The sequence below is a fragment of the Geotrypetes seraphini genome, chromosome 19, assembly GCF_902459505.1.
Source record: "Geotrypetes seraphini chromosome 19, aGeoSer1.1, whole genome shotgun sequence".
NCBI classification, from domain to species: domain Eukaryota; kingdom Metazoa; phylum Chordata; class Amphibia; order Gymnophiona; family Dermophiidae; genus Geotrypetes; species Geotrypetes seraphini.
Window position 1 is genome coordinate 40891895 of NC_047102.1, and position 22027 is coordinate 40913921.

The window sequence follows — 22027 nt, forward strand, 5'->3', positions numbered from 1 at the left end:
CGGCTTTATACCTACCGGCGATCAACTCACTCCCTGCCAAAATCCCTCCTCCCGGCTCACTGAAGAGGAACCTTTAAAGGTTTATATAGCCCCATTCATCTCTTCTTTTTAATTAGGGCTTTCAACTACTCTACATACATATCTTCTCTCTTTTGATTCATTGACTAACAGGATTTTCACCCAACCCGGCTTTAAGATCCCTGCAATCAACTCACTTCTTGCCAATATTTCTCTTCCCAACTCAATGGGGCGGTACCTTTAAAGGTTTATATAGCTCCATTCATCCATTCTGTTTCAGTAGGGTTATCATTTGATCAAATATACACATCTTGTCTCTTTTGATTCATTGACTGACAGGATTTTCACCCAACCTGGCTTAAACATACCTGCGATCAACTCACTCCCTGCTAAAATATTTGTTCTCAGCTCAGTGGGGCGGTACCCTTAAAGGTTTATATAGCCCCATTCATCCACTCTGTTTCAGTAGGGCTATCATTTGATCTAATATACACATCTCTCTTTTGATTCATTGACTGACAGGATTTTCACCCAACCCGGCTTAAAGATCCCTGCAAACAACTCACTTCCTGCCAATATCTCTCTTCCCAACTCAGTGGAGTGAAACCTTTAAAGGTTTCTAGAACACCATTCATTCATTCTGTTTCACTAGTGCTATCATTTAATCTAATATATACATCTTCTCTCTTTTGATTCATTGACTGACAGGATTTTCACCTAACTCGGCTTAAACATCTCTGCGATCAACTCACTCCCTGCCAAAATTCCTCTTCCCAGCTCAGTAGAGCGGTACCTTTAAAGGTTTAAAGAGCCCCATTCATTCATTTTGTTTAAGTAGGGCTATCATTTGATCTAATATACACTTCTTCTCTCTCTTGATTCATTGACTGACAGGGTTTTCATCCAAACCGGCTTAAACACCCCTGCGATCAATCTCTGTTCTCAGCTCAGTGGGGCGGTACCTTTAAAGGTTTATATAGCCCCATTCATCCATTCTGTTTCACTAGGGCTATCATTTGAACTCATATACACATCTTGTCTCTTTTGATTCATTGACTGACAGGATTTTCACACAACCCGGCTTAAACATCCCTGTGATCAACTCACTCCCGGCTAAAATCTCTGTTCTCAACTCAGTGGGGCGGTACCTTTAAAGGTTTATATAGCCCCATTCATCCATTCAGTTTCAGTAGTGCTATCATTTGATCTAATATACACATCTTGTCTCTTTTGATTCATTAACTGACAGGATTTTCACACAACCCGGCTTAAACATCCCTGCGATCAAGTCACTCCCTGCTAAAATCTCTCTTCTCAGTTCAGTGGAGCGGTACCTTTAAGGATTCATTGACTGACAGGACATTCACCCAACCTGTTTTAAACATCCCTGCATTGATCTCAACTTCCTGCCAAAATCCCTGAGCCCATCTTAGTGGAGCAGTTCCTTGGAGTTCTAGAAACATTTAATTCATTCATTCTGTTTCAGCAGGTTCATCAATTGATCTAATATACACTTCTTCTCTCTTTTGATTCATTGAGTGACAGGATTTTCACCCAACCAGGATTAAAGATCCCTACAATCAACTCACTTCCTGCCAAAATCCCTCCTCCCAGCTCAGTGGGGCGGTACCTTTAAAGGTTTATATAGCCCCATTCATCCATTCTGTTTCAGTAGGGCTATCATTTGATCTAATATACACTTCTCTCTTTTGATTCATTGACTGACAGGATTTTCACCCAACTCGGCTTTATACCTACCGGCGATTAACTCACTCCCTGCCACAATCCCTCCTCCCAGCTCACTGAGGAAGAACCTTTAAAGGTTTATATAGCCCCATTCATCTCTTCTTTTTAATTAGGGCTTTCAACTACTCTACATACATATCCTCTCTCTTTTGATTCATTGACTAACAGCATTTTCACCCAACCCGGCTTTAAGATCCCTGCAATCAACTCACTTCCTGCCAATATCTCTCTTCCCAACTCAGTGGAGTGAAACCTTTAAAGGTTTCTAGAACCCCATTCATTCATTCATTCTGTTTCACTCGTGCTATCATTTGATCTAATATATACATCTTCTCTCTTTTGATTCATTGACTGACATGATTTTCACCTAACTCGGCTTAAACATCCCTGTGATTCCTGGGGATTGGAGGAGAGCGGATGTGGTCCCTATTCATAAAAGTGGTCACAGGGATGAAGCAGGAAACTACAGGCCGGTGAGCCTCACTTCAGTTGTTGGAAAAATAATGGAAGTGTTGCTGAAAGAAAGGATAGTGTATTTCCTTGAATCTAATGGGTTACAGGATCCGAGGCAACATGGCTTTACAAAAGGTAAATCGTGCCAAATGAACCTGATTGAATTTTTTGATTGGGTGACCAGAGAGCTGGATCGAGGACATATGCTAGATGTAATTTATTTGGATTTCAGCAAAGCCTTTGATACAGTTCCTCATAGGAGGCTGTTGAACAAACTTGAAGGGCTGAAGTTAGGACCCAAAGTGGTGAACTGGGTCAGAAACTGGCTGTCGGACAGACGCCAGAGGGTGGTGGTTAATGGAAGTCGCTCGAAGGAAGGAAAGGTGACTAGTGGAGTCCCTCAGGGTTCGGTGCTGGGGCCAATCCTGTTCAATATGTATGTAAGTGACATTGCTGAAGGGTTAGTAGGAAAAGTGTGCCTTTTTGCAGATGATACCAAGATTTGTAACAGAGTAGACACCGAAGAGGGAGTGGAAAATATGAAAAAGGATCTGCAAAAGTTAGAGGAATGGTCTAATGCCTGGCAACTAAAATTCAATGCAAAGAAATGCAGAGTAATGCATTTGGGGATTAATAATAGGAAGGAACCGTATATGCTGGGAGGAGAGAAGCTGATATGCACGGACGGGGAGAGGGACCTTGGGGTGATAGTGTCCGAAGATCTAAAGGCGAAAAAACAGTGTGACAAGGCAGTGGCTGCTGCCAGAAGGATTCTGGGCTGTATAAAGAGAGGCGTAGTCAGTAGAAGAAATAAGGTGTTGATGCCCCTGTACAGGTCATTGGTGAGGCCCCACTTGGAGTATTGTGTTCAGTTTTGGAGACCGTATCTGGCGAAAGACGTAAGAAGACTTGAGGCGGTCCAGAGGAGGGCGACGAAAATGATAGGAGGCTTGCACCAGAAGACATATGAGGAGAGACTGGAAGCCCTGAATATGTATACCCTAGAGGAAAGGAGAGACAGGGGAGATATGATTCAGACGTTCAAATACTTAAAGGGTATTAACGTAGAACAAAATCTTTTCCAGATAAAAGAAAATGGTAAAACCAGAGGACATAATTTGAGGTTGAGGGGTGGTAGATTCAGGGGCAATGTTAGGAAATTCTACTTTACGGAGAGGGTGGTGGATGCCTGGAATGCGCTCCCGAGAGAGGTGGTGGAGAGTAAAACTGTGACTGAGTTCAAAGAAGCGTGGGATGAACACAGAAGATTTAGAATCAGAAAATAATATTAAAGATTGAACTAGGCCAGTTACTGGGCAGACTTGTACGGTCTGTGTCTGTGTATGGCCGTTTGGAGGAGGATGGGCAGGGGAGGGCTTCAATGGCTGGGAGGGTGTAGATGGGCTGGAGTAAGTCTTAACAGAGATTTCGGCAGTTGGAACCCAAGCACAGTACAGGGTAAAGCTTTGGATTCTCGCCCAGAAATAGCTAAGAAGAAAAAAAAAAAAAAAAAAAAATTTAAATTGAATCAGGTTGGGCAGACTGGATGGACCATTCGGGTCTTTATCTGCCGTCATCTACTATGTTACTATGTTACTATGTAACTTACTACCGGCTAAAATCTCTGTTCTCACCTCAGTGGGGCGGTACCTTTAAAGGTTTATATAGCCCCATTCATCCATTCAGTTTCAGTAGGGCTATCATTTGATCTAATATACACATTTTGTCTCTTTTGAGTCATTGACTGACAGGACATTCACCCAACCTGTTTTAAATATCCCTGGATTGACCTCAACTTCCTGCCAATATCCCTCCTCCTAGCTCAGTGGAGCAGTACCTTTAAAGGTTTATATAGCCCCATTCATCCATTCTGTTTCAGTAGGGCTTTCAATTTATCTAATATACACTTCTTCTCTCTTTTGATTCATTGAGTGACAGGATTTTCACCCAACCCGGATTAAAGATCCCTACAATCAACTCACTTCCTGCCAAAATCCCTCCTCCCAGCTCAGTGGAGCGGTACCTTTAAAGGTTTATATACTCCCATTCATCCATTCTGTTTCTGTAGAGCTTTCAATTCATCTATATACACATCTTGTCTCTTTTTTGGTAATATATTCTGTGCTTCATTGAATTGTAATTCTCTCTCTTTCATGTAAAAGTGTTTTGTACTTTTCAAATAGTATTTGGAATTTTGACTATTTCTCATAATGCTGTATTTTTAAAGGTCTCTCTCTCTTCTTTCCTCAACTGGCCTGTCTCCACTGATTCGTTGACTGGCGGGATTTTCATGCAACCCGACTTTACACATCCCTGCGATCAACTAACTTCCTGCCAAAATCCCTCCTCCCACGTCAGTGGAGCGGTATCTTTAAAGGTTTTTATAACTCCATTCATCTCTTCTTTTTAATAAGGGCTTTCGACTACTCTACATACATATCTTCTCTCTTTTGATTCATTGACTTACAGGATTTTCACCCAACCTGGCTTAAAGATCCCTGCAATCAACCCAGTTCCTGCCAATATCTCTCTTCCCAACTCAGTGGAGTGAAACCTTTAAAGATTTCTAGAACTCCATTCATTCATTCTGTTTCATGAGGGCTATCATTTGATCTAATATATACATCTTCTCTCTTTTGATTCATTGACTGACAGTATTTTCAGCTAACCCGGCTTAAACATCTGTGCGATCAACTCACTCTCTGCAAAAATCCCTCTTCCCAGCTCAGTGGAGAGGTACCTTTAAAGGTTTAAAGAGCCCCATTCATCCATTCTGTTTCAGTAGGACTATCATTTGATCTAATATACACTTCTCTCTTTTGATTCATTGACTGACAGGGTTTTCACCCAACTCGGCTCTATACCTCCCGGCGATCAACTCACTCCCTGCCAAAATCCCTCCTCCCAGCTCACTGGAGAGGAACCTTTAAAGGTTTATATAGCCCCATTCATCTCTTCTTTTTAATTAGGGCTTTCAACTACTCTACATACATATCTTCTCTCTTTTGATTCATTGACTAACAGGATTTTCACCCAACCCTGCTTAAACATCCCTGCAATCAACTCACTCCCTGCTAAATCACTGTTCTCAGCTCAGTGGGGCGGTACCTTTAAAGGTTTATATAGCCCCATTCATCCATTCTGTTTCAGTAGGACTATCATTTGATCTAATATACACTTCTCTCTTTTGATTCATTGACTGACAGGGTTTTCATCCAACCCGGCTTAAACATCCCTGCGATCAATCTTTGTTCTCAGCTCAGTGGGGCAGTACCTTTAAAGGTTTATATAACCCCATTCATGCATTCTTTTTCAGTAGGGCTACCATTTGATCTAATATACACTTCTCTCTTTTTATTCATTGACTGACAGGGTTTTCACCGAACTCGGCTTTATACCTCCCGGCGATCAACTCACTCCCTGCCAAAATCCCTCCTCCCAGCTCACTGGAGAGGAACCTTTAAAGGTTTATATAGCCCCATGCATCTCTTCTTTTTAATTAGGGCTTTCAACTACTTTACATACATATCATCTCTCTTTTGATTCATTGACTAACAGGATTTTCACCCAACCCGGCTTAAAGATCCCTGTAATCAACTCACTTCCTGCTAATATCTCTCTTCCCAACTCAGTGGAGTGAAACCTTTAAAGGTTTCTAGAACCCCATTCATTCATTCTGTTTCACTAGGGCTATCATTTGATCTAATATATACATCTTCTCTCTTTTGATTCATTGACTGACAGGATTTTCACCTAATCTGGCTTAAACATCTCTGCGATCAACTCACTCCCTGCTAAAATCTCTCTTCTCAGCTCAGTTGAGCGGTACCTTTAAGGATTCATTGACTGACAAGACATTCACCCACCCTGTTTTAAACAACCCTGCATTGACCTCAACTTCCTGCCAATATCCCTCCTCCTAGCTCAGTGGAGCAGTACCTTTAAAGTTTCCTATAGCCCCATTCATCCATTCTGTTTCAGTAGAGCTTTCCATTCATCTAATATACACATTTTGACTCTTTTGATTCATTAAATGACAGGATTTTCACCCAAAGACACTTAAATATCCCTGCAATCAACTCACTTCCTGCCAATATCCCTGAACCCAGCTTAGTGGAGTAGTACCTTGGAGTTCTAGAAACCCTTAATTCATTCATTCTGTTTCAGCAGGTTCATCAATTGATCTAATATACACTTCTTCCCTCATTTGATTCATTGAGTGACAGGATTTTCACCCAACCCGAATTAAAGATCCCTACAATCAACTCACTTCCTGCCAAAATCCCTCTTCCCAGCTCAGTGGAGTGGAACTTTAAAGGTTTCTAGAACCCCATTCATTCAATCTGTTTCAGTAGGGCTATCATTTGATCTAATGTACACATCTTCTCTCTTTTGATTCATTGACTGATGTGGTTTTCACCCAACCAGGTTTAAAGATCCCTGCAATCAACTCACTTCTGCCAAAATCTCTCTTCCCAGCTTAGTGGAGCGGTACATGTACAGGTTTCTAGAACACCATTCATTCATTCTGTTTCAGTAGGGCTATCATTTGATCTAATGTACACATCTTATCTCTTTTGATTCATTAATGACAGGATTTTCACCCAACCCCACTTAAACATCTCAGTAATCAAATCACTTCCTGCCAAAATCTCTCCTCCCAGCTCAGTGGAGCGGTACCTTTAAAGGTTTATATACTCCCATTCATCCATTCTGTTTCTGTAGCGCTTTCAATTCATCTATATACACATCTTGTCTCTTTTTTGGTAATATATTCTGTGCTTCATTGAATTGTAATTCTCTCTCTTTCATGTAAAAGTGTTTTGTACTTTTCAAATAGTATTTGGAATTTAGACTATTTCTCATAATGCTGTATTTTTAAAGGTCTCTCTCTCATCTTTCCTCAACAGCCCTGTCTCCACTGATTCGTTGACTGGCGGGATTTTCACTCATCCGGGCTTTACAGATCACAGCAATCAATTCACTTCCTGCCAAAATCCCTACTCCCAGCTCAGCGAAGAGGTTCCTTTTAAAGGTTTAAAAAGCCCATTCATTCATTCTGTTTCAGTAGGACTATCATTTGATCTAATATACACTTCTCTCTTTTGATTCATTGACTGACAGGGTTTTCACCCAAACGGCTTTATACATCCCTGCGATCAACTAACTTCCTGCCAAAATCCCTCCTCCCACGTCAGTGGAGCGGTATCTTTAAAGGTTTTTATAACTCCATTCATCTCTTCTTTTTAATAAGAGCTTTCGACTACTCTACATACATATCTTCTCTCTTTTGATTCATTGACTTACAGGATTTTCACCCAACCTGGCTTAAAGATCCCTGCAATCAACCCAGTTCCTGCCAATATCTCTCTTCCCAACTCAGTGGAGTGAAACCTTTAAAGATTTCTAGAACCCCATTCATTCATTCTGTTTCATGAGGGCTATCATTTGATCTAATATATACATCTTCTCTCATTTGATTCATTGACTGACAGTATTTTCAGCTAACCCGGCTTAAACATCTGTGCGATCAACTCACTCTCTGCAAAAATCCCTCTTCCCAGCTCAGTGGAGAGGTACCTTTAAAGATTTAAAGAGCACCATTCATCCATTCTGTTTCAGTAGGACTATCATTTGATCTAATATACACTTCTCTCTTTTGATTCATTGACTGACAGGGTTTTCACCCAACTCGGCTCTATACCTCCCGCCGATGAACTCACTCCCTGCCAAAATCCCTCCTCCCAGCTCACTGGAGAGGAACCTTTAAAGGTTTATATAGCCCCATTCATCTCTTCTTTTTAATTAGGGCTTTCAACTACTCTACATACATATCTTCTCTCTTTTGATTCATTGACTAACAGGATTTTCACCCAACCCTGCTTAAACATCCCTGCGATCAACTCACTCCCTGCTAAATCACTGTTCTCAGCTCAGTGGGGCGGTACCTTTAAAGGTTTATATAGCCCCATTCATCCATTCTGTTTCAGTAGGGCTATCATTTGATCTAATATACACTTCTCTCTTTTGATTCATTGACTGACAGGGTTTTCATCCAACCCGGCTTAAACATCCCAGCAATCAATCTCTGTTCTTAGCTTAGTGGGGCGGAACCTTTAAAGGTTTATATAGCCCCATTCATCCATTCTGTTTCAGTAGGGCTATCATTTGATCTAATATACACTTCTCTCTTTTGATTCATTGACTGACAGGGTTCTCATCCAACCCGGCTTAAACACCCCTGCGATCAATCTCTGTTCTCAGCTCAGTGGGGCGGTACCTTTAAAGGTTTATATAGCCCCATTCATCCATTCTGTTTCACTAGGGCTATCATTTGATCTAATATACACTTCTCTCTTTTGATTCATTGACTGACAGGGTTCTCATCCAACCCGGCTTAAACATCCCTGCAATCAATCTCTGTTCTTAGCTCAGTGGGGCGGTACCCTTAAAGGTTTATATAGCCCCATTCATCCACTCTGTTTCAGTAGGGCTATCATTTGATCTAATATACACTTCTCTCTTTTGATTCATTGACTGACAGGGTTTTCACCCGACTCGGCTTTATACCTACCGGCGATCAACTCACTCCCTGCCAAAATCCCTCCTCCCGGCTCACTGAAGAGGAACCTTTAAAGGTTTATATAGCCCCATTCATCTCTTCTTTTTAATTAGGGCTTTCAACTACTCTACATACATATCTTCTCTCTTTTGATTCATTGAGTAACAGGATTTTCACCCAACCCGGCTTTAAGATCCCTGCAATCAACTCACTTCTTGCCAATATTTCTCTTCCCAACTCAATGGGGCGGTACCTTTAAAGGTTTATATAGCTCCATTCATCCATTCTGTTTCAGTAGGGCTATCATTTGATCAAATATACACATCTTGTCTCTTTTGATTCATTGACTGACAGGATTTTCACCCAACCTGGCTTAAACATACCTGCGATCAACTCACTCCCTGCTAAAATATTTGTTCTCAGCTCAGTGGGGCGGTACCCTTAAAGGTTTATATAGCCCCATTCATCCATTCTGTTTCAGTAGGGCTATCATTTGATCAAATATACACATCTTGTCTCTTTTGATTCATTGACTGACAGGATTTTCACCCAACCTGGCTTAAACATACCTGCGATCAACTCACTCCCTGCTAAAATATTTGTTCTCAGCTCAGTGGGGCGGTACCCTTAAAGGTTTATATAGCCCCATTCATCCACTCTGTTTCAGTAGGGCTATCATTTGATCTAATATACACATCTCTCTTTTGATTCATTGACTGACAGGATTTTCACCCAACCCGGCTTAAAGATCCCTGCAATCAACTCACTTCCTGCCAATATCTCTCTTCCCAACTCAGTGGAGTGAAACCTTTAAAGGTTTCTAGAACACCATTCATTCATTCTGTTTCACTAGTGCTATCATTTAATCTAATATATACAACTTCTCTCTTTTGATTCATTGACTGACAGGATTTTCACCTAACTCTGCTTAAACATCTCTGCGATCAACTCACTCCCTGCCAAAATTCCTCTTCCCAGCTCAGTAGAGCGGTACCTTTAAAGGATTAAAGAGCCCCATTCATTCATTTTGTTTAAGTAGGGCTATCATTTGATCTAATATACACTTCTTCTCTCTCTTGATTCATTGACTGACAGGGTTTTCATCCAAACCGGCTTAAACATCCCGGCGATCAATCTCTGTTCTCAGCTCAGTGGGGCGGTACCTTTAAAGGTTTATATAGCCCCATTCATCCATTCTGTTTCACTAGGGCTATCATTTGATCTAATATACACTTCTCTCTTTTGATTCATTGACTGACAGGGTTTTCATACAACCCGGCTTAAACATCCCTGCAATCAATCTCTGTTCTTAGCTCAGTGGGGCGGAACCCTTAAAGGTTTATATAGCCCCATTCATCCATTCAGTTTCACTAGGGCTATCATTTGAACTCATATACACATCTTGTCTCTTTTGATTCATTGACTGACAGGATTTTCACACAACCCGGCTTAAACATCCCTGCTAAAATCTCTCTTCTCAGTTCAGTGGAGCGGTACCTTTAAGGATTCATTGACTGACAGAACATTCACCCAACCTGTTTTAAACATCCCTGCATTGATCTCAACTTCCTGCCAAAATCCCTGAGCCCATCTTAGTGGAGCAGTTCCTTGGAGTTCTAGAAACCTTTAATTCATTCATTCTGTTTCAGCAGGTTCATCAATTGATCTAATATACACTTCTTCTCTCTTTTGATTCATTGAGTGACAGGATTTTCACCCAACCAGGATTAAAGATCCCTGCAATCAACTCACTTCCTGCCAATATCTCTCTTCCCAACTCAGTGGAGTGAAACCTTTAAAGGTTTCTAGAACCCCATTCATTCATTCTGTTTCACTCGTGCTATCATTTGATCTAATATATACATCTTCTCTCTTTTGATTCATTGACTGACATGATTTTCACCTAACTCGGCTTAAACATCCCTGTGATCAACTTACTACCGGCTAAAATCTCTGTTCTCACCTCAGTGGGGCAGTACCTTTAAAGGTTTATATAGCCCCATTCATCCATTCAGTTTCAGTAGGGCTATCATTTGATCTAATATACACATTTTGTCTCTTTTGAGTCATTGACTGACAGGACATTCACCCAACCTGTTTTAAATATCCCTGGATTGACCTCAACTTCCTGCCAATATCCCTCCTCCTAGCTCAGTGGAGCAGTACCTTTAAAGGTTTATATAGCCCCATTCATCCATTCTGTTTCAGTAGGGCTTTCAATTTATCTAATATACACTTCTTCTCTCTTTTGATTCATTGAGTGACAGGATTTTCACCCAACCCGGATTAAAGATCCCTACAATCAACTCACTTCCTGCCAAAATCCCTCCTCCCAGCTCAGTGGAGCGGTACCTTTAAAGGTTTATATACTCCCATTCATCCATTCTGTTTCTGTAGAGCTTTCAATTCATCTATATACACATCTTGTCTCTTTTTTGGTAATATATTCTGTGCTTTATTGAATTGTAATTCTCTCTTTTTCATGTAAAAGTGTTTTGTACTTTTCAAACAGTATTTGGAATTTTGTCTATTTCTCATAATGCTGCATTTTTAAAGGCCTCTCTCTCTTCTTTCCTCATCAGCACTGTCTCCACTGATTCGTTGACTGACGGGATTTTCACTCATCCGGGCTTTACAGATCACTGCAATCAACTCACTTCCTGCCATAATACCTACTCCCAGCTCAGCGAAGCGGTATCTTTTAAAGGTTTAAAGAGCCCCATTCATTCATTCTGTTTCAGTAGGTGCTATCATTTGATCTAATATACACTTTTTCTCTCTTTTGATTCATTGACTGACAGGATTTTCACACAACCCGGCTTAAACATCCCTGCGATCAAGTCACTCCCTGCTAAAATCTCTCTTCTCAGTTCAGTGGAGCGGTACCTTTAAGGATTCATTGACTGACAGAACATTCACCCAACCTGTTTTAAACATCCCTGCATTGATCTCAACTTCCTGCCAAAATCCCTGAGCCCATCTTAGTGGAGCAGTTCCTTGGAGTTCTAGAAACCTTTAATTCATTCATTCTGTTTCAGCAGGTTCATCAATTGATCTAATATACACTTCTTCTCTCTTTTGATTCATTGAGTGACAGGATTTTCACCCAACCAGGATTAAAGATCCCTACAATCAACTCACTTCCTGCCAAAATCCCTCCTCCCAGCTCAGTGGGGCGGTACCTTTAAAGGTTTATATAGCCCCATTCATCCATTCTGTTTCAGTAGGGCTATCATTTGATCTAATATACACTTCTCTCTTTTGATTCATTGACTGACAGGATTTTCACCCAACTCGGCTTTATACCTACCGGCGATTAACTCACTCCCTGCCACAATCCCTCCTCCCAGCTCACTGAGGAAGAACCTTTAAAGGTTTATATAGCCCCATTCATCTCTTCTTTTTAATTAGGGCTTTCAACTACTCTACATACATATCCTCTCTCTTTTGATTCATTGACTAACAGCATTTTCACCCAACCCGGCTTTAAGATCCCTGCAATCAACTCACTTCCTGCCAATATCTCTCTTCCCAACTCAGTGGAGTGAAACCTTTAAAGGTTTCTAGAACCCCATTCATTCATTCTGTTTCACTCGTGCTATCATTTGATCTAATATATACATCTTCTCTCTTTTGATTCATTGACTGACATGATTTTCACCTAACTCGGCTTAAACATCCCTGTGATCAACTTACTACCGGCTAAAATCTCTGTTCTCACCTCAGTGGGGCAGTACCTTTAAAGGTTTATATAGCCCCATTCATCCATTCAGTTTCAGTAGGGCTATCATTTGATCTAATATACACATTTTGTCTCTTTTGAGTCATTGACTGACAGGACATTCACCCAACCTGTTTTAAATATCCCTGGATTGACCTCAACTTCCTGCCAATATCCCTCCTCCTAGCTCAGTGGAGCAGTACCTTTAAAGGTTTATATAGCCCCATTCATCCATTCTGTTTCAGTAGGGCTATCATTTGATCTAATATACACTTCTTCTCTCTTTTGATTCATTGAGTGACAGGATTTTCACCCAACCCGGATTAAAGATCCCTACAATCAACTCACTTCCTGCCAAAATCCCTCCTCCCAGCTCAGTGGGGCGGTACCTTTAAAGGTTTATATACTCCCATTCATCCATTCTGTTTCTGTAGAGCTTTCAATTCATCTATATACACATCTTGTCTCTTTTTTGGTAATATATTCTGTGCTTTATTGAATTGTAATTCTCTCTTTTTCATGTAAAAGTGTTTTGTACTTTTCAAACAGTATTTGGAATTTTGTCTATTTCTCATAATGCTGCATTTTTAAAGGCCTCTCTCTCTTCTTTCCTCATCAGCACTGTCTCCACTGATTCGTTGACTGACGGGATTTTCACTCATCCGGGCTTTACAGATCACTGCAATCAACTCACTTCCTGCCATAATACCTACTCCCAGCTCAGCGAAGCGGTATCTTTTAAAGGTTTAAAGAGCCCCATTCATTCATTCTGTTTCAGTAGGTGCTATCATTTGATCTAATATACACTTTTTCTCTCTTTTGATTTATTGACTGACAGGGTTTTCACCCAAACGGCTTTACACATCCCTGCGATCAACTAACTTCCTGCCCAAATCCCTCCTCCCACGTCAGTGGAGCGGTAACTTTAAAGGTTTATATAGCCCCATTCATCTCTTCTTTTTAACTAGGGCTTTCAACTACTCTACATACATATCTTCTCTCTTTTGATTCATTGACTGACAAGATTTTCACCTAACTCGGCTTAAACATCTCTGCGATCAACTCACTCCCTGCCAAAATTCCTCTTCCCAGCTCAGTAGAGCGGTACCTTTAAATGTTTAAAGAGCCCCATTCATTCATTCTGTTTCAGTAGGGCTATCATTTGATCTAATATACACTTTTTTTTATTGAACGTAGTTCTAAAGTCCGCTCCAGAAACACAGCTAGAGAGAAAAACTCCTTCCAATAGGGAGAAAAGATCTCTGGCTTAAAAACCGTGCTCAAATCAATGCTTGAAATTTAAAGGTTTAACATAAGAACATAAGAACATAAGAAGCGCCATCTCCGGATCAGACCTTCGGTCCATCAAGTCCGGCGATCCGCACACGCGGAGGCCCTGCTAGGTATTCGCCTGGCTTATTTTATAGCCAACCATATCTTTATATGCCTATCTCAAGGAGATATGCATCTAGTTTGCTTTTGAAACCTAGGACTGTCGATTCCGCAATAATCTCCCCTGGGAGAGTATTCCAGATGTCAACCACTCTCTGTGTGAAGCAGAACTTCCTGACATTGGTCCTGAACTTGCCCCCCCTTAGCTTCATTTCATGTCCTCTTGTCCGTGTCAAATTGGACATTGTAAATAATCTTCTCTGCTCTATTTTGTCAATTCCTTTCAGTATTTTGAAGGTCTCGATCATATCCCCACGCAGTCTCCTTTTCTCAAGGGAGAACAATCCCAGTGTTTTAAGTCGATCCTCATATTCCAGTTTCTCCATACCCTTCACTAGTTTAGTTGCTCGTCTCTGCACCCTCTCCAGCAGTTTTATATCCTTCTTTAGGTAGGGAGACCAATGTTGGACGCAGTATTCCAAGTGGGGTCTGACCATTGCCCTATAAAGCGGCATTATAACTTTCTCCGATCTACTCGAGATTCCTTTCTTTATCATGCCCAACATTCTATTTGCCTTATTTGCCGCTGCCACGCATTGTGCCGACGGCTTCAGGGTCCTATCTATCAGTACACCCAGATCTCTTTCTTGTTCACTTTTCCCCAGAGTTGCACCTGACATTCTGTACTCGTATTCCTTATTTTTACTGCCTAAATGCATTACCTTGCATTTCTCCACGTTGAACTTCATCTGCCATTTCTCCGCCCATTTTTCTAACCGACACAAATCGCTCTGGAGTTCCTCACTGTCCTCCTGCGATCTGATTGCCCGGCAGAGTTTTGTGTCGTCTGCAAACTTGATGATCTCACTGGATGTTCCGTTTTCCAGGTCATTGATATAAATATTAAAAAGGATCGGCCCAAGTACCGAGCCCTGGGGCACACCACTAGTCACTCTCTCCCAGTCGGAGAACTTCCCATTTATGCCCACTCTCTGCTTTCGGTTTTCCAGCCATTTGCCTATCCATCTTTGTATATCTCCCTCTATGCCATGGCTTTGTAGCTTCCTGAGAAGTCTTTCGTGTGGAACTTTGTCAAATGCTTTCTGGAAGTCCAAGTATATTATGTCCACCGGCTTTCCACTATCAATTTGCTCGTTCACGGTCTCAAAGAATTGGAGTAAATTCGTCAGACACGATTTCCCTTTCCTGAATCCATGTTGACTGGGTTTCATCAAGTCGTGTGTGTCCAAGTGCTGAACTATGCTATCCTTGATCAGTGATTCAATCATCTTGCCGGGGACAGACGTAAGACTCACAGGTCTATAGTTGCCCGGTTCTCCTCTCGATCCTTTTTTGAAAATTGGCGTGACGTTCGCTTTCCTCCAGTCGTCTGGTATCTGACCAGTTCTGATTGACAGGTTTGCAAGTTTTTGCAATAACTCTCCAATTTCAATCTTCAATTCCTTCAAGACTCTCGGGTGAATTTCATCCGGTCCAGGTGATTTGTCACTTTTAAGTTTGTCGATCTGATAGTATATCTGGGCTAAGTCCACTTCAACTGTGGTGAGGCTGTCTTCTATTTCTCCTGCAAACACTTTCTCCGCTTCAGGTATTGTTGAGGTGTCCTCCTTCGTAAAAACGGACGCAAAGAATGAATTTAGTTTGTCTGCGATTTGTTTATCTTCCTTGATGTACCCTTTTCTTCCCTTGTCGTCCAGGGGTCCCACTGCCTCTTTTGCAGGTTTTTTCCCTTTCACGTATCTAAAGAAGGGCTTGAAGTTTTTGGCCTCCCGGGCTATTTTTTCCTCATAGTCCTGTTTTGCTTCCCTCACCGCCTTGTGACATTTCTTCTGTTCATCTTTATGTTTGTTCCAGGCTTCGGTTGTCTTCGTGCATTTCCATTTTTTGAAAGAGTCCTTCTTTACCTTTATGGCTTCCTTCACCTGTATGGTAAGCCATGCCGGTTCTCTTTTGCCTTTAGTTCTCCGATCTTTGGAAATCCTCGGAATGTAGAGATCTTGTGCTTCTGCAATAGTATTTTTCAATAGGCACCATGCCTGATCTACTGTTTCAAGTTTGTCCACCATCTTCTCGAGTCGTTTTGTTACCATGGCTCTCATGCAATCGTATTTACCCTTTTTAAAGTTTAAGGTGGTGGTTAAGGTTTTGACATGTTTCCCTTTCCCGATGTCAAGTTTAAAGTTGATTACATTGTGATCACTCGTTCCCAGTGGAACCATGACTTCTACTTCTGTTATCGGTCCAGTGAGACCATTTAGGACCAAGTCCAAGGTGGCGTCGCCTCTTGTCGGCTCTTTTACCATTTGCTCCAGGAAGCAATCCCCTAGCACCTCCAGGAACTTGGCCTCCTTGCCGCAGTTGGAGGCTCCTAGTTTCCAGTCTATTCCTGGGAAATTGAAGTCTCCCAAGGTTCCTGTTTTGCTTAGGTCATGCAGATACTTGTTCAGGAATGTTAGAAGAGGAAAAAGCATGCAGAGCACAGCTCATGTGATTGTTTGCATGTTCAAGTTTGTTTGCATACATGCTCACTTGTTTCTGTGCTTACACTGCTTGTGTGTCTTTGTTGGCTTTTTGTGTGGCTAGTTGCTAGAAAAAATCATGACATGATGGGGTGTTTAAATCGGGGAGGAGTCCACATCTTGACGCAGTCAGACGTTGAACCTGAACACAAGTGTTGTTACTCTGGGTACCCTGCTGCTATTGCTGAAAGGGAAGAGATTAAATGGTTGTAATACAGTATAATCAAGCAGATGGAAGAGTACGGATTAAAAACCATCCACCTAAAGTCAATGATTATTGTCCAATCTTATAAATATAAATGCTATGGCAATGTGTACACAAAATTAATTAAAAACACAGGAACTGTGAGCCGGCAATAAAGATACGTTCCATCTAAGTTTCAAAAGCCTTACTGGAAACATTGCACAATTAAGGCAGTTGTAACCTGAAAAAAAGGATCCTCTCCGGCACGAGGATCTCATAGATTACGCACTTCAAGTAAAACTTAGAATGCACAAAAGATGAAGGTTCTGTTGAATTCGGGGATGATTCAACATCAAATCAAGGGTCCACACTGTCCCACGCTGAACCACTAAACAAGGCTCGTTACTCTTGGAACACTGCTGATAGTGCTGAAGAGAACAGAAAAAAAAAAACCAGAAAAATGTGTGAGGGAGGCTTAAAAACAACAAAGAAATGAATGTAGGCCATAGACCGCTACATACCTTGATGGCCAGCTTCTCTGGGCCCAGTTGTGTGAGCATATGTTGGCAGGGGTATGGCCTAGATGAAGGTAAAATATAAAAAAAAATTATTTCCCAAAATCCCCAGTCTTAAAACTTTAACAATGCACCAAAGGATCGTAGCCCAGTCTCAAGGATCTCTTGGCATGTGCAAACACATAAAAACAACAGGTGCACAAGATATGAATTTCGGGAAAATTGTTTGGGTAGTCCACACAAAACAACAGTGGTATCCTTATTAGCAGTGTCCCACGCTGAAACTCATTAGAATGGGTGCAACTCTGTGTCCTCACTATAGATTGCTGAGAGCGCTGAAGGCAAGAGGAAAAAAAAGGGGATAAGGATTGCAAAAACCTATATATAAATGAAAGAAAGGGAAGCATATGAGCGCCACATACCTCGATACACAGCATCTGCGAGGCCATTAGGTGGCCTAGTTGGTTGCACAGGCGTAGACGTTGTGGGTCCTAGTTTATACAATAGACCACAATGACTTAGTGACAGACAATGGGTGGCACCTTCAATACATAAGATAGGACAAAAGAAACCCATTAAACTTAAAAAACTTACCCGCGTATGATGGAGATGACCATCCATGAAACGTGTGTGCTGCCCGCCAAGAAGCACTGGTATCTTGGTATCTTCAAAGGAGAAATCACAATTAGGAATGGGGTACACATAAGCTGGAAGAGGGTAGGGGTTTGAAGATCTTGCACACGGAGGTTACTTACTGCGTATGATGGGGCTAGAAGATACCGGATAGAGGGGGACACAAGTGTAGCTATGGGTGGTTCCGCAGCTGGGGCCAAACTATATACATTGTTTGAACCTGTGGAGAAAAAGCGGTGTCCAGATTATTATCTCGCACCCCAGAAATGGTAGAAATAACAATGGTTAAGGATTGTAGGGGTTTGAACATCTTGCACATGGCAGTTACTTGCCATGTACGATAGGGCTTGAACATGAGATGTGCTATTGTGGTGGACGCATGAGGAGCCATAGGATTCGAACTTGTGAATATAAATCAGTGGATATATTTGTATGTTTCAGACATTGAAAAGAGAAATTACAATGTGGAATGGTGTACACATATTCTGAAGGGGGGGGTAGAGGCGTGCTTAACATCAAACAGGGAGGATACGCACAATGTATGATAGGGCTTGAAGATACTTTTGGTGCCATTTTGGGTGAAGCATGGGGAGCCATAGGGTGTTCCGCTGGTGGAGCCACAGTATACACATGATGGTTTGAACCTGTGGAGATCAAGCATTGCACATATTGTTATCGTAGTCTGGTCCATTGACCTAAATAGTAAAAATCTAAACAAGTATACAAATTGAATAACGTACTTAATGAAGCTTGTGGAGTACAAGTGGGGGTCACAGTGCGGGACAGCATTAAGTTATGCAAAGCCTCACTGTGTCTAACGACCTCCTTCATCATCCCCTGGTTATGCCTCTGTTGCTCCACAATCATATTTATCGGCGCAAGATTCTGCCTCTGGAGATCCATTACAATTTGATGGAGATCCTGGTTCTGCCTATGGAGATCAAGCATTGCATTAGTGTGAATCTGCATCACTGTGGTAAGGCTAGCAATATTCTGAGACATTGCTTGTGCACCCTCACCAATCAATCAAATCGGGAAAGATTCTGGAAGACTGGAAGCTGGCAAATGTTACACCGATCTTCAAGAAAGGTTCGAGGGGAGATCCGGGAAACTACAGACCGGTGAATCTGACCTGATGGTAGAGGCGCTAATAAAGGACCACATCATTGATCACCTTGATAGACATGGGCTGACGAGGACCAGTCAGCACGGTTTTAGCAAAGGCAGATCGTGTTTGACGAACTTGCTGCACTTCTTTCAGGGAGTAAAGGGTGACAAGTAGATAGACAAGGGCGACGCGATCGACATTGTATATCTGGATTTTCAGAAGGCGTTTGACAAGGTTCCGCATGAACAACTACTTCGGAAAATTGCAAGCCATGGAATGGAGGGTGAAATACTCACGTGGATTAAAAACTGGCTGGATCATAGGAAACAGAGTGGGGGATAAATGGACAATACTTACACTGGAAGAGTGTCACCAGTGGGGTACCGCAGGGCTCGGTGCTTGGACTCGTGCTCTTCAACATCTTTATAAATGATCTAGACATTGGTAAGACGAGTGAGGTGATTAAATTTGCAGATGATACAAAGTTATTCACAGTAGTGAAGACACAGGGGGATTATGAAGATCCGCAACGTGACGTAATCATGCTCGAGGAATGGGCATCAACATGGCAGATGAGGTTCAATGTGGATAAGTGTAAAGTGATGCATGTAACAAAAATCTCATGCACGAATACAGGATGTCCGGGGCAGTAGTTGGAGAGACCTCCCAGGTAAGAGACTTGGGAGTTATGAGTGGCCAGTCAATGAAGCCGTCCACACAATACGGCGGCGGCAAAAAGGGCGAACAGAATGCTAGGAATGATAAAGAAGGGGATCACGAACAGATCGGAGAAGGTTATCATGCCGCTGTACCGGGCCATGGTGTGCCCACACCTGGAGTATTGCGTCCAGCACTGGTCGCCGTATATGAAGAAGGACATGGTACTACTCAAAAGGGTCCAGAAAAGAACAACTAAGATGGTTAAGCGGCAGGAGGATTTGCCATACAGCGAAAGATTAAAGAAACTGGGCCTCTTCTCCCTCGAGCAGAGGAGATTGAGAGGGGACATAAATGAAACATTCAAGGTACTGAAGGGAATAGACTTAGTAGATAAGGACAGGTTGTTCACTCTCTCCAAGGTAGGGAGAATGAGAGGGCACTCTCTAAAATTGAAAAGGGATAGATTCCGTACGAATGTAAGGAAGTTCTTCTTCACTCAGAGAGTGTTAGAAAACTGGAATGCTCTTCCAGAGGCTATTATAGAGGAAAACACCCTCCAAGGATTCAAGACAAAGTTAGACAAGTTCCTGCTGAACCAGAACGTACGCAGGTAGGGCTAGTCTCAGTTGGGGCATTGGTCTTTGACCAAGGACCGCCGCGTGAGCGGACTGCTGGGCACGATGGACCACTGGTCTGACCCAACAGCGGCAATTCTTATGTGCATCCCGAGCTTGCCTGTCCCAACGGGCCCTCACACACCCTTTCCCTAGGACCTCCCTCGCCCTCAAGGGGACACTCGGCAGGGCAAATTGAGGAGACAAAGGGCATGATTGCTGTGTGAACACTGTCTGGTCCACTGTCTCATCTTCAACATCTTGCAAGGTGGGCTGAATTTGATAGGTCAATTGAGAACGTTCTAAAAGGGAAAAAAAAAGGTTAAAAACAAACAAAGAAATATTCACCCAATACTCACACCTTGCAGGGCTCGGTGCTTGGACCTGTGCTCTTCAACATCTTTATAAACAATCTGGACACTGTTATGATGAGTGAGGTGATTAAATTTGCGGACGATACGAAGTTATTCAGAGTAATGAAGACACAGGGGGATTGTGAAGATCTGCAACGTGACATAATCAAGCTTGAGAAATGGGCATCGACATGGCAAATGAGGTTCAACATGGATAAATGTAAAGTGATACATGTCGGGAACAAAAATTTCATGCATGAATACAGGATGTCCAGGGCGATACTTGGAGAGACCTCCCAGGAAAGAGACTTGGGAGTTCTGATCTACAAGTCAACGAAGCCGTCTGCAGAATGCACGGGGGCAGCAAAAAGGGCGAACAGAATGCTAGGAATAATTAAGAAGGGGATCACAAACAGATCGGAGAGGGTTATTATGCCACTGTAGCGGGCCATGGTGCGCCCTCACCTGGAATACTGTGTCCAGCACTGGTCGCTGTACATGAAGAAGGACACGGTACTACTCGAAAGGGTCCAGAGAAGAGCGACTAAAATGGTTAAGAAGCTGGAGGAGTTGCCGTACAGTGAGAGATTGGAGAAACTGGACTTCTTCTCCCTTGAAAAGAGGAGACTGAGGCGGGACTTGATCGAAACGTTCAAAATACTAAAGGGAATAGACTTAGTAGAGAAAGACAGACTGTTCACCCTCTCCAAGGTAGGGAGGACGATAGGGCACTCTCTAAAGTTGAAAGGGGATAGATTCCGTACAAACATAAAAAAATTCTTCTTCACCCAGAGAGTGGTGGAAAGCTGGAATGCTCTTCCAGAGTCTGTTATAGGGGAAAACACCCTCTAGGGTTTCAGGACAAAGTTGGACAAGTTCCTGCTAAACTGGAACGTACACAGGTGAGGCTGGACTCATTTAGAGCACTGGTCTTTGACCTGAGGGCCGCCGCGTGAGCAGACTGCTGGGCAGGATGGACCACTGGTTTGACCAGGCAGCGGCATTTCTTATGTTATGTTCTTGCAAATGGCAGGCAAACTACTCACCCTCGTCTGCATAAAGGTCCGGGGAAAACCAAGATGCTCGTCCCCCGACCTGTCCCAGTAAAGCCAAAAGCGACGTCCCCTCCTTTGTATGCTCTGAAGGAAGAAACAAAGCAGATATTTTACATAATAGACATAAATATGCACCGTACAAGAATACTTCACAACCTCCTGAAATCACAACTCACCTAGAAAAGGACTTGGGGGTTTTGGTGGATAAAACAATGAAACCGGCGGTACAATACGCAGCGGCCTCAAAAAAGGCGAACAGAATGTTGGGCATTATCATGATCGTGATTGCCAGAAATAGGGTTTTCTGGTGTGTGCTTGCAGTGGTTTGAGAGATTCTTAAGAAAAAGACGATATAAAGTGTTGAAGGAGGGATCTTGTTCTGACACTGGATACTTACTCCATCTGACATATAAGTTTCAAGTTTATTCATGTATTTGATTGAATGCTTTTCCTAAGATACTAAGCGTTGTACA

General features: G+C 42.3%; 1 long non-coding RNA gene across 16 annotated transcripts in view; it reads left to right on the plus strand.

The window, feature by feature from the left end:
- The first annotated feature begins 7147 nt into the window (after positions 1-7147).
- LOC117352217 overlaps positions 7148-22027 on the plus strand; it is a 110450-nt gene continuing 95570 nt past the window's right edge. For 13 of the 16 annotated variants that reach the window (XR_004537615.1, XR_004537621.1, XR_004537617.1 and 10 more), the window contains exons 1-3: positions 7148-7252; positions 11362-11519; positions 13120-13277. This is a non-coding gene — a long non-coding RNA (uncharacterized LOC117352217). Of the gene's footprint in view, positions 7253-7341; positions 7435-11361; positions 11520-13119; positions 13278-22027 lie in introns of those variants that run through there. The other 3 variants (XR_004537613.1, XR_004537626.1, XR_004537612.1) reach the window with 3 other exon arrangements.